Source organism: Heptranchias perlo, chromosome 40 (assembly GCF_035084215.1).
Source record: "Heptranchias perlo isolate sHepPer1 chromosome 40, sHepPer1.hap1, whole genome shotgun sequence".
In the NCBI taxonomy this organism is placed as follows: Eukaryota; Metazoa; Chordata; class Chondrichthyes; order Hexanchiformes; family Hexanchidae; genus Heptranchias; species Heptranchias perlo.
The window spans coordinates 8,308,235-8,320,307 of record NC_090364.1 but is presented as its reverse complement, the minus strand read 5'-3'; the positions used below and the strand labels follow the sequence as shown (position 1 = coordinate 8,320,307).

The 12,073-nt window shown below is 43.6% G+C and overlaps 1 protein-coding gene across 2 annotated transcripts in view; it reads left to right on the top strand.

The window, feature by feature from the left end:
• LOC137305647 (serine/threonine-protein phosphatase 6 regulatory subunit 3-like) overlaps positions 1-12,073 on the top strand; it is a 91,367-nt gene that overhangs the window by 619 nt on the left and 78,675 nt on the right. The gene's annotated exons all lie outside the window — the stretch shown is intronic.

The window sequence follows — 12,073 nt, the reverse complement described above, 5'->3', positions numbered from 1 at the left end:
ACTCAACTGTGTGTGTGTGTGTGTTCCTGTTGCAGTATTAACTGTTAAAAGTACAGACTGGGGGAGGCCTATTTATATAAAAACAATTGTAAAACAAGAACAGAACACGATGGTTCAGTCAGTTGCTGAGCCATAAAGATTGGCAAAGCTGGGGCCTTCCCTATGTAATAAAAGTAATTGTACTCCAAAAGTAATTCAAGGGAATAAATGCACCATGTAAATTCAGGTGTCTGTTGTTGGCTCGATCCCCAGTCTGTTCAGAGGTCAGTTGGTCTCAGCTAGGTCAGTGCTAGGAGTGCTACAGATTTGGAGGGAGGGGGGGGGGGGTTGGAAATTAGCCCCCCCCCCCCCAAAAAAAAATCAATAACAGGGTTCTTGATCGCTGTCCAGTGGTCCTGTACTTAACATCCATACAGCCAATTTTATTTTTGTTTGAGAATGGGATCAGGCTCAGCTGTGATACCATCCATAGTTAAGTACCTGCCAGTGAGTGTCTAGGCTTATACATAAAGAATAACAGTTGGGTGAGGTAGCAGAGGATGTGGAACTGTACCTCAGCAGGAGTTTGTCTGTTCAGAGGAGATGGGGGGAGGTGAAACATTGATGGGATAGGAAAACATCCCCTCTAGTACATTAGCTCTTCTGTCCTGAAACCCAGTTGCATCTTGAACAACCTCAGTGTTTTTGTCTCTCTTGCCTTGATCAGATTATTCCAAACATTATCAATGAGTAAAGTTTTCCTTTGGATCTGTTGTAAACTTTTCAATAATTTGTCAATCTGCTGTGCCACTGAAGAGACAGTTCACAGCCTTTTTATAACTAAAGTAATTTAAAAGTACATAGGCTTTAAAGTGTAACTATTTTTGGTTGCTGGGCTCTGTTTAATGGAATAGAAGCTGTTTTATTTCAAATGTTGTCAGTAGTGTGGGGGGAAAGGGATTTGGTTGCATGCCATTGCAAGTATATGTTTTCTGTTGCCTTTTCTAACCACTATCCAGTGACTTCTGCTGGAAACTGCATGTTTATACATGGGAATAGATTCAGACTTAGCTGTGTCGTGACCCCAACAGTCTCTCTTGGACAAGATAGCACAGGGGTGGCTGCACCCATTGATATCTCTGCAGCATCACCTCCTTCAGGAGGGAAAAGGACTCCTGAGGTCTCAGTGCATTTATCCAGTGAGGTAGCTGAATCACACATATCAGGAAGATCTGAGGTTCGATTCCCAGTCTCTGCTGAGTCAGCTGATCTCAGGTAGGGCAGCGGGAAGGGTGCTACATTCCGTCTCGGATGAATCGCTTGACGCTCACTTTCTTGGCATGAAAATGAATAACGGTTACTTGGGTGAGGTATTGGAGGGCACTAAGGTCCATGGGACTGTATCTCTGCAAGGATTCAATATCTGGGAAGACGGGTCAAAATTACTGAGAAAAGGGAGGGGGGTAGTACGAAAACGGAGAAATTTGGAAAAATACGTACGAAATATTAAATGTACACAGTGATAAAGCTTTGGAGTGATGCAGGTCCTTTGGATTGTAAGTGATGTAATATGACAGATTATTTGAAGCACTTCAAAATTGTTTGGTGTCTCACTACACATATTATTGTGTCATGCTCTGCAGCAAAAAGTTACATTTGATGAACACTTTGCAGTAAAAGCAGGCGGCTCTAAAAATTAATGCATAGACTCTAGGTCAGAACGTCAAGATCATTTAGTATCAACAGGTGTAGATATATACAAATTAATGGGAGTATTTATTTTAACTTTATATATGGCCTGAGGCTTCTTGGTACATATCAAAAAAGACAAAAACTTGGACATTCCTGAACTAGGCTGGCACGCAAGTGCAGTACCGAGGGAGTGCTGCATTGTCAGAGTTGTCCTTTAGATAAGACTTCAAACTGCAGTTCTTTCTCTTTATTCCAGTCGATGTTAAAGATCGCATGGCAGTTTTGAAGAAGAATTCTCTGTGTGCTTGCTCAATCAATACCACAAAATACAAATTAACTGGTCATTTATTTTGAGGCTGTTGATGGGGTGTTGCTGGCACAGAATGGCTGCCGAGTTTGCTTAAGTAAGAGTAGTCACTGCACCTTAAAGCAGTTTGCTCGACGTGAAGCTTTGAGAAATTTGAGAGATTTGATCCGTGCTACATAAATGTAAGTCTGTCTGTCTTGTTTGCACTGATACAGTTTCAGTTATGGTACAGAATGTGTTGGTGATTTGTGATGCATATGTTGACTTGGCTACTTGAAAGATAAAGTCCTTATCAGTTAGTTGAGTCATCAGGTGGAAAAATATTCCACGTGTTGCTTGAAAAGTATAATCCAAATGAGATGACATTCTTGGAGAGTCATGTAGTTGCGTGCCTATTCATGACGCTGAGTATATTTAATCAGGAAGTGCGAACTATTTAATACAAATAACTAAGCTGTGTCTTCAGCTCTGGCGCTTTGTTGATGCGGCCAAGGAAACTTCACGGGTATATCTGCATTGACCGGGGAGGGGGCGAGGGAAGTGAGGTTGTGGTGAAGCAAAGGTGTGATTTGTGCACGGTGGGTAATGGAAAAGCTGGGCCAATTAAAAGTACAGTTAGGCCTGAGTGTAGCTTTTGGAGTTTAACTTTGCAGCTTTGCTATTAAATTGAAGAGAGCTTTCCTAACGCCCATGCCCAATATTTTGGAATCTCTGACTGTTGCAGGAATTAACAGTGGGAGCTGCATTCATTCATCCATAATTCTGATTTTAATTACCACGGCAATGTCACACAGAATAACACAATATTTCATGGAAAATTTTATACATTTTGTTGTGTGTTCTATATTCTGAATTGGAATGGTCTCATTTACTAAGGAAAGAGATTTTATAGCTGATATATATAATCGTTGGATAATTGTGTAGATTCCTCCTCCTCCTCCTCCCTGCTGATTATAGTGATGCCCTCATGGTCCCACTGCACAACTGGAATTCCTGTGTCAGCCTGATCATCTAGGTAACAGGTACATAGACATGCATAGAATTTACAGGACAGAAACGGGCCGTTCGGCCCAACTGGCCTATGCTGGTGTTTATGCTCCACACAAGCTTCTTCCCATTTTATTTACTTCTAACGCTATCAGCATATCCTTCTATTCCTTTCTTCTTCATCCACTACGCCTCAGCACCTCCCCCCCCCCCCCCACCCTCAACCAGTCGCCACGTTTAACATAAGAAATAAGAGCAGGAGTAGGCTGTAGGCTGTACAGCCCCTCGAACTTGCTCTGCCATTTAATGTCATGGCTGATCTTCAACCGGAACCACTTTCCTGCCCGATCCCCATATCCATTAATTCCGTTAGAGTCCAAAATCAATTGATCTCATTCTTGAATCTATCTATTCAACGGCTTAGCATCCACAGCCCTCTGGGGTAGAGAATTCCAAAGATTCACAACCCTCTGAATGAAGAAGTTCCTCCTCATCTGAGTCCTAAATCATCTATCTTTTATCCTGAGACTATGCCCCTAGTTCTCGACACTCCAGCCAGGGGAAACAATCTCTCAGCCTCTACCCTGTCAACCACCCTCAGAATCTTATATGTTTCAATGAGATCACCTCTCATTCTTCTAAACTCCAGAGAATATAGGCCCATTCTACTCAACCTCTCCTCATAGGACAACCCTGTCATCCCTGGAATCAATCTAGTGAACCTTCATTGCACCCCCTCTATGGCAAATATATCCTTCCTTAGGTAAGGAGACCAAAACACAGTACTCCAGGTGAGATCTCACCAAAGCTCTGTACAATTGTAGTAAGACTTCCTTACTCTTGTACTTCAACCCCCTGCAATAAAGGCCAATTTACCATTTGCTTTCCTAATTGCTTGCTGTACCTGCATGTTAACTTTGTGTTTCGTGGACAAGGACACCCAAATCTCCCTGAACACCAACATTTAATAGTTTCTTACCATTTTAAAAAATATTCTGTTCCTCTATTCATCCTACCAAAGTGAATAACCTCACATTTCCCCATATTGCACTCCATTTGCCACCTTCTTGCCCACTCACTTAACCTGTCTATATAGAATCATAGAATGGTTACAGCACAGAAGGAGGCCATTCGGCCCATCGAGCCTGTGCTGGCACTTTGTAAGGCCAACCCAGTTCGTCCCATTCCCCCGCTCTTTTCCCATGGCTCTGCAACTTTTTTCCCTTCCAAGTATTTATCCAATTCTTTTTTGAAAGCCATGATTGAATCTGCTTTCATCACCCTTTCAGGCAGTTTTGCAGACTCTTTGTGTCCTCCTCACAGCTTACTTTCCCACCTAGTTTTGTATCGTCAGCAAACTTGGAAACGTTACACTCGGTCCCTTCATCTACGTCGTTAATATAGATTGTAAATAGCTGAGGCCCAAGCACTGATCTTTGCAGCACCCCACTAGTTACAGCCTGCCAAGTTGAAAATGGCCAGTTTATTCCTACTCTCTCTTTTCTGTCTGTTAACCAATCCTCTGTCCATACTAATATATTACCCCCAACTCCACGAGCCCTAATCTTGTGTAACAACCTTTTGTGCGGCACCTTGTCGAATGCCTTTTGAAAATCCAAATATACTACATCCACTGGTTCCCCTTTATCTACCCTGCTAGTTACATCCTCAAACAACTCTAATAGATTTGTCAAACACGTTTTCCCTTTCATAAAACCATGTTGATTCTGCCTAATCATATTATGTTTTTCTAAGTGCCCTGTTACCACTTCCTTAATAATGAATTCCAGCATTTTCCTGACAACTGATGTCGGGCTAACTGGCCTGTAGTTCCCTGTTTTCTCTCTTCCTCCTTTCTTACTGGTGCCCTCCCCCATTTATTGGTGGCTGCCCCCACTTATTGGTGCCCTTACCGGTGCCCTCCCCCAGTTCCCCCAATATTTCCAGTATTTTCTGCATTTGCTCACCCACGTGTTCAGGCTCACCTTTATCAGATTGTGGTGCTTTCACACTTCAGTGCACAAGGTTGTTGGGTCGCATCATTGCAATGGAACGTGCTGTGGTTATCAGTCGTTGGAATGCTTCTGGATCAAGATCTCGACCATCCTTGTTCCATGTATTCAGAATCTGCACAGCATTATTCAGCAAAGCCTGGTCCTTGACATTGTGACATTCAGGATGCCAGCCTTCTGCTGATATCAGTATTATTTGAGGGTGCTGCATTTGACTGCCAAGCTTGAGACAGGTAAGATCAGCGAGGATTCCCGATGATGATCGCTGGGCTAAGTGCACATGTGGATGTCGGGAGGACAGGATTAAGTTTGGCTGTGATGCCTTATGCAGTTGGATAGCGTGTCGACACTTTGAGCAGGTAAACATACAAAGAATTAACACTTAGCTGAGTTACTGGAGGGCTCCCTGTCGATGTGAAATCTTAACCTACTGTGCTTCTGTGCCCTCTGGAGAGAGGTGGAAATATTGCACAAGGGTTTACCATCCCCCAGTTTTCTTCATGTGTAGTGGCTCCCTTTTATCTCGTGAGAGAAGTGGTAAAACGTGTTGTTGCAGTTTGACTAATTGACAGTGATCTGGTTATACCTCCTGTAACAATATCATTCTGTTGCCCAGCTGAAGAAGGAATTTCTGTGATCTGAAATCTTGTGGGGACGAAATAAAAATAACTCAGTAGTAATCTGAAATGTACGGCATGTGTGTTGATTAAGCTCCTCCCGCCCCCCCCCCCCCCCCTTTCTTTGGTCTCCCAGCCTGCGTACCTTAGGAGAGTGACTGCCCAGTGCTGTGTATAACAAGCGTGTAGTGTAATCTCCCAACAACTTTTAGGAAGAGAAGATTAGACCCACTAAGGCCACCCCATTTGGAAAGATGTCAACCCCACCTACCACTTGTCTTATCATATCACGTAATCCCTGCTCAATGAATGTTTTGAACCTGTTTATACTGTTTCAATGGATTTCTTTGGTAACTTATTCCACAACTCTCTTACCCTTTGTGTGTAAAAAGAAATCTTCCAGACTTCCCTTACTTCATTGTTTCCCTTTTTTTAAAAAAAAACGTTTTCCCCATGAAGAAGTGACTTGTTTTTAATTCTGCCACTTTGTGGCAGCCCAGCCAGGAGCCGAACAATTGCAGATATGGACCTGTGCCCAAACACTCCATGGCAGTTCGGTGGTACACTGCACTGCCAAATCCTCTGTTATGAAGCTTTAGTTACATCCCATCTCAGCTGATGTAGGAGGTGGCCAGCTAGAGGGAATTGTTGGAGGATAATTAGGTGTGCAGCTTTGAAGGATGGAGCACCAAGTCACACACCATCCTGATTTGGAAATATATCGCCGTTCCTTCATCGTCGCTGGGTCAAAATCCTGGAACTCCCTTCCTAACAGCACTGTGGGAGAACCTTCACAGCACGGACTGCAGCGGTTCGAGAAGGCGGCTCACCACCACCTTCTCAAGGGCAATTAGGGATGGGCAATAAATGCTGGCCTTGCCAGCGATGCCCACATCCCATGAACAAATTTTTTAAAATGTACTCTTAAAACTCTGCTCTCACGATGGCTCAGTTGATGGCACTTTTTAACTGATTCATGCAGACTAAAAGATCCCAGGTTTGACTCCCAATCTATGCTGAGTTATCTGATCTCAGAATTTGTGGCAGTACTTGTGGTATAATTGGCTTCAGTGCCATTGCAGCAAGAGAGGGGCAAATCAGTTTGGATTCTTACTCCTCATTGCTGTCCAGTGATTCTGGTCAGAAGGTGCACATGTACGGGCATTGGATGAGTTTGTGATTCAATGTGGTTGAATAACCCACTGGCACTCACTGCCTTGGCTTGTGCATGAAGAATGGCCACTTGGGCAAGATACCAGAGGGTGACTATATTCCATCAAGAGTCAGCACTTACAGGAGACCAGGAGAGAAAACAAGCTGAAGTAAATATTTCCTTACCTGCTTCACACGCTGACCAGCTGGTTCCTCAAACACTCTTACCTGAACAAATCTTTTTTTTTCCTTGTTTGTTTGTAAAACATTACAAAAAATTACCTTGGTAACAATATGGAATCATGCGCTTGCAGCATCCACTATATCTAAAGTAGAACATTCTTGGCACAGTGCACTGCTGTTGTATGGCACTGTGCCAGAATTGTTAACTATAAAGTATGTGCGTTGCCTAAGCTGCTTAGGCGTTTGGGCCTGCGATTTCCCCACACAATGAGTGCCCTCTGAGCAGACCTGTTGGGGGATGTCTTGAGCCAAGGTTAGGCACTTTTCCTGTGGAATGGGCGTATTTGGAGGGGTTGCTTTGTGATAAGCTGTTTAAGTTTACTGATGACACAAAGTTAGAGGAGTGAAGACGAAGGATGCGGCATAAAAATTGCAAAGATTGGCTATTGAACTGAGCACACTACATTTATTACTGATAAATGTGAAGTATTCCACATAGATGAAAAAAATCTGGGACATAAGTATACAGTGCATGACGTTGAAGTAGCACTTGCGGAGTTAAAAAGGGAGCTGGGAGTAACCGTAGATCGTCACTTTCAATATCAAGACAATGTGGTGAAGCAATTTTAAAAGCTTTAAAGAAATGTCAGATTATATAGCCAGGACAGTTATGTTAAGGTTCTACAATGCACTGGTTAGCCATGCTTAGAATGCAGTTTGGTGGTATTACCCCAAACAACATATACTTGCATCGAACTGTGCTGCTCACATTGAGCTATGGCTGAGTTGGCACAAACAGACATCTCTAGGCTTCCACCAATGACAATGAGTGGTTTGATGAGAAAACTGCAGGTTTTACCTCTTCTATCCAGTGTCCCCTGTGTCTCCTTCTACCATCTCTCTCCCCTCCGCCAAATCAAAATTGACACCCCTTCCTTTGCATTATCCTTGAAATGTGTGCTTCCTTGGCTAATGAAGTCCTTCAACATTGGCCAGGTCGTTGGAAAGACATATGCCAATGTTATCAGCCTTGCAGAAACTTGTATCGCTAATGGCAACTCTTTCCTCCTTGTTGAGGATGTATCCTGTCCCTTCTCGTTCCACTACCAATTCTAAGCTTAGATCCTCCACTACCAGCCCATCATCATGATCCCCCTCTGCTCCTGCTATCCTTTCTTCCCATTCTAAATATGAGAAGTCGTGGACTTTATATCCAAAATTGTGGCTTTTCATAGTTGTGCATCTGCACCTCCTTCCCGATTCTAACCCCATGCTCGATCCATCCTTCCACCCTATCCTGCTTCCATAGTTTTTTTCCTCTTCTCTCCTATTGCTATCACCTTATTCATAAAATCCCGCTGTCATGACCTCGCCCTACTCCTTACCGCCCAACTTTCCTCCTTCGCCTTCTGCTTGGTGACATTATCAGCCTATCTCTGGCAACATTTCTACTTCCTTTGAAGCAACTTGTTAAAACCAATCTTAATCCACTCCTGTTATTACACTATCTCAAATCTTCCCTTTCCTTCCAGAACTATTGCTGCCTTGGAACTACATTCCCACCCCTCCCATTGCTCCTTGTTTGGGATTCTTCAGTATAATTTCTTCCCTGCTCAAAACACAGACTTCTGTGGTCAAAGTCACCATGGCTATTTTCATCCTATTATCCTCCGCGAGCTCTCCGCTGCCTTTGATACTGTTGCTCATTTTAGCCTCCTCCAATGTTTCTTCTTACCATCCTAACATCATGAGCTTGTTCACCATTAGCTCCATTCATACTTGTACCAAAGGCAATATTAAATATTTCAATGGATTCTCGCTTGCATGGTCATAAGTAGTGTACCCATGGTTTGATCCTTGGTCCTTTCCTTTTCGTTGTCTATATGTTGCCCCTATAGTGGCATCAAATGGATGCACAAGGTCAGGTTCCATATAAATGCCGATAATACCCAGCTTTACTATTCTGCCACCTCTTGATTCCAAGACTTGGGAACTGCCTGTTCCAAGTCTTGGATGAATCAAAATTTTCAGCTCAAGGTAAGCAAAACTGAAGCCATACTTTTAAAAGCCGATCAGCTCCTACATGTCTCTCCCCTTAATTTCAACCTCCCTAATTGCTCTCAGGCAAAATCCGATTGTACAAACCCGTGACATATTACTTGTTCTGGAGCTGAGTTTTTTTCCCCCCGTTTCGGTTCCGTCACTGCTGCCCTGCACCGTTGAAACATCACCTACACCTGTTCTTCCTTCTTCCCCACTGCTGACGAGACTCTTAATCCCCGCCTTTGTCGCGTCGAGTCGTGGCTTCTGCAACGTTCTCCTAAAGGGCCACCCAGCTTCCACTCTCAATAAATCATAACTCATCAAGACTGCCTTACTTTTTCCTACCCATTCAAACCCCCGCACTCCCATTACCCTGGTTCTTGCTTGGCTTCCTGTGTTGCTGCCCATTAGTTTCAAAATCCTAGTCCTTAGCTTTGAGTGCCTGCACGGGCTAAGCAGAATTTTTCAACCCCACGTCCCTGCTCGCATCCTTGTGTTAGAGAAGGCTCGAGCTGAGGTGAGACAAGGAAATTGCTTAGGAGCAATAGATCCCATTTTAGGAAACTGCCTTGAACTGCATATAAGACAAATGTTACAGACCACAAACTCTTAACAACCTCCAAGGATGAGACTCGCTTAAGAGTGTTTGACTGGTCTGACGAGAAGTTTTTCTGTACTATTAATAATAGGTTAATGGATTTTGGCCAATGAAGTGATTAGACTGGAAAGGTTGGTTGGAGCTGTGTTGATTGGAGTAGGTGGGCAAGGGTACTAAAGAAGCTCAAAGTGTCCGTGTTTGAAAACGGAGGAGGTAGTGTTTTTTTTAAAAGAAAAGTGAGTCAGTGAAGATGTTGAACAAGGGTATGTAGGAAGGAAGAGAAATGGTTACAACTTGACATATAGGCAATGGTTAGGAGTTTAAGAAGGCGGCTCACCACTACCTTCTCGAGCAATTAGGGATGGGCAATAAATGCTGGCCTTGGCAGCGACGCCCACATCCCATTCACGAATTTTTTTTAAAAAGGAAGGGTTTGCTTGCTGCTGATTTCAGGTTAGATGAAGTGCTTTACAAAGATTTATTTTGACACAAAATCAGTTTAATTATTGACAAAATGGTAAAGGATAAAAGCAGTGAGGTAACAGACTAGCCTCCAAAGACTTTCCTTTTCCCTGTTTCTTAAGGAGAGGTAGACAAGTGATCATGTACCTCTGTTGCCTGCAGCATCACCAGCAGCTGCATAGTTGTCCATGGCATTGCTTAGGCAAGCATGGGGGGGGAAATCTACCATTCCTGCTCCTGATTGCTATGCCATGACCCTGATTGGAGTAGATATGGGGTAAAAGCAGGATTTTGACTTTTAATTAACACTTTACTCTCTCTCCCACTCTTTCCCCCCCCCCCCCCCCCCCCCCCCAAATTTGAAATTCACAATGTAGGCTCACCGGTGATGAATTACAATTAGAGTAACGAACTGGAGGAATACCACTGCCTCTCTATCCCTACATGAACCACCACTTTCAGGAGAGATGTGGTTAAGGGAGAAAATCTGTGTGGTGGGATGATAAGAAAATTTGAAAAGATTGCATGCACCTCCCAATCTCCCTTCTAGGTCTCAGGGAACTTACAGCAACTATGCAGATGGTATATTGGGCCAGAGTAGTCCAAAGCACTGTCTTATTTTCTGTTTTTTGGGGATGGCAGTGCAGGAGTGTTGCTTGAATCTTATTGGAACATTTGTACCATGCTAGGTGATAGTTGTAAATGTTGGGCTGGGTACCAACCCATATTTATTCTGCTGAATGCTTTTTGTAGATTGTGGTTGTGTCTAAAAATCTTGCCTAATACTGTTGTGAGCCTGTCACATTAGTGATAGGCTTCTACTAATCATGTGACACTGGGTCAGTCAAATACCCACAAATTGCCTTGTTGGATTATGTACCTGCCATTTTGAAGAAAAATAATTGAAGTTGAGAGTTCACTAGAAAGAAAATCAGGAACAGATTAAAGTTGAATTTTGCCCCTTTTAATTATTTCTTAAAACATCTGGTTGAGGAAAAGAAACAAAGCAGAGCAGAATAGCAACCAGAAATACAAGGGTGCAGCTAGTCATGCCATGACACAGCTGTAGAGTGCAGACAAGGAATTATAAACTCAGCTGGAGAGCACGGGTCATGGAATTAGGTCAGAGGGAAAAGAAAGGAACGGAGTAAGCTGAGAGAGAGCAAGGACTTCAGTTCCAATCACTATATGCTGAGTGCCTGCCACCAGCAGCCATAGGTAAGCGCCTAATCCATGTGAATCCACGAGCAATGCCACAGGAGATCGACTGATGTATAAACGTTTTAACAACAAGTACACCAGTTTTCCATCCCCTACCACCTCATGTAAACACCAGGAAAAGTCGATTTGTGTGTATATATGGCTGACACTTACCAGGCATTCTTGCTTCCGGTTTTCTCCCTCTGAAGATAGCCATCCAATGTTTTGCCCTTGAGGCCATCCTTCATGTGTAAGTGAAGGCAGCGAGTGTTGGCAGGCTATTTGACTGTGGTGGGTGTCACAGCCGCAGCCACATTTTCCGTTGGGCACAGGAAAGTGATCAAGAGTTGGAAACAGGCTTGATTTTTTTTCCCCCCTCCATCCCTAGTCCGGGTGCTCTCTCTGCTGCCCCAGCTAGATCAGCTCAGATCGGAGATCGAACTTGGGACCTTGTGATCGCGAATGACTCAGTACCGTGACATTGAGCCATCGGGGGCTGTGTTGTTTTCTTTGTTTCTGAATTATTTTAAATTTGGGTGTCACTGAAATGAGTCTGATACAGCACATAAAATATATCCACATCAGAGTGGTTAACTGGTAACCCTGCTTTCCATTGTTGGGAGGAGCAAGCTCACTGCTGTTTAAATTTTTTGTTTGGTCATGGGATGAGGGCGTTATTGGCAAGGCCAGCATTTATTGCCCTGAGGGCAATTGAGGGATTAAATGAGGGATCCGTGACCCTTAATACTGGCAAACACACAGATAAGTGACATCATGCCTGCTGCTAAACTCTCAAAGGTTGGGGCTTGGGTATGCTGTCCCTTGTCATTGACTAGCCTGT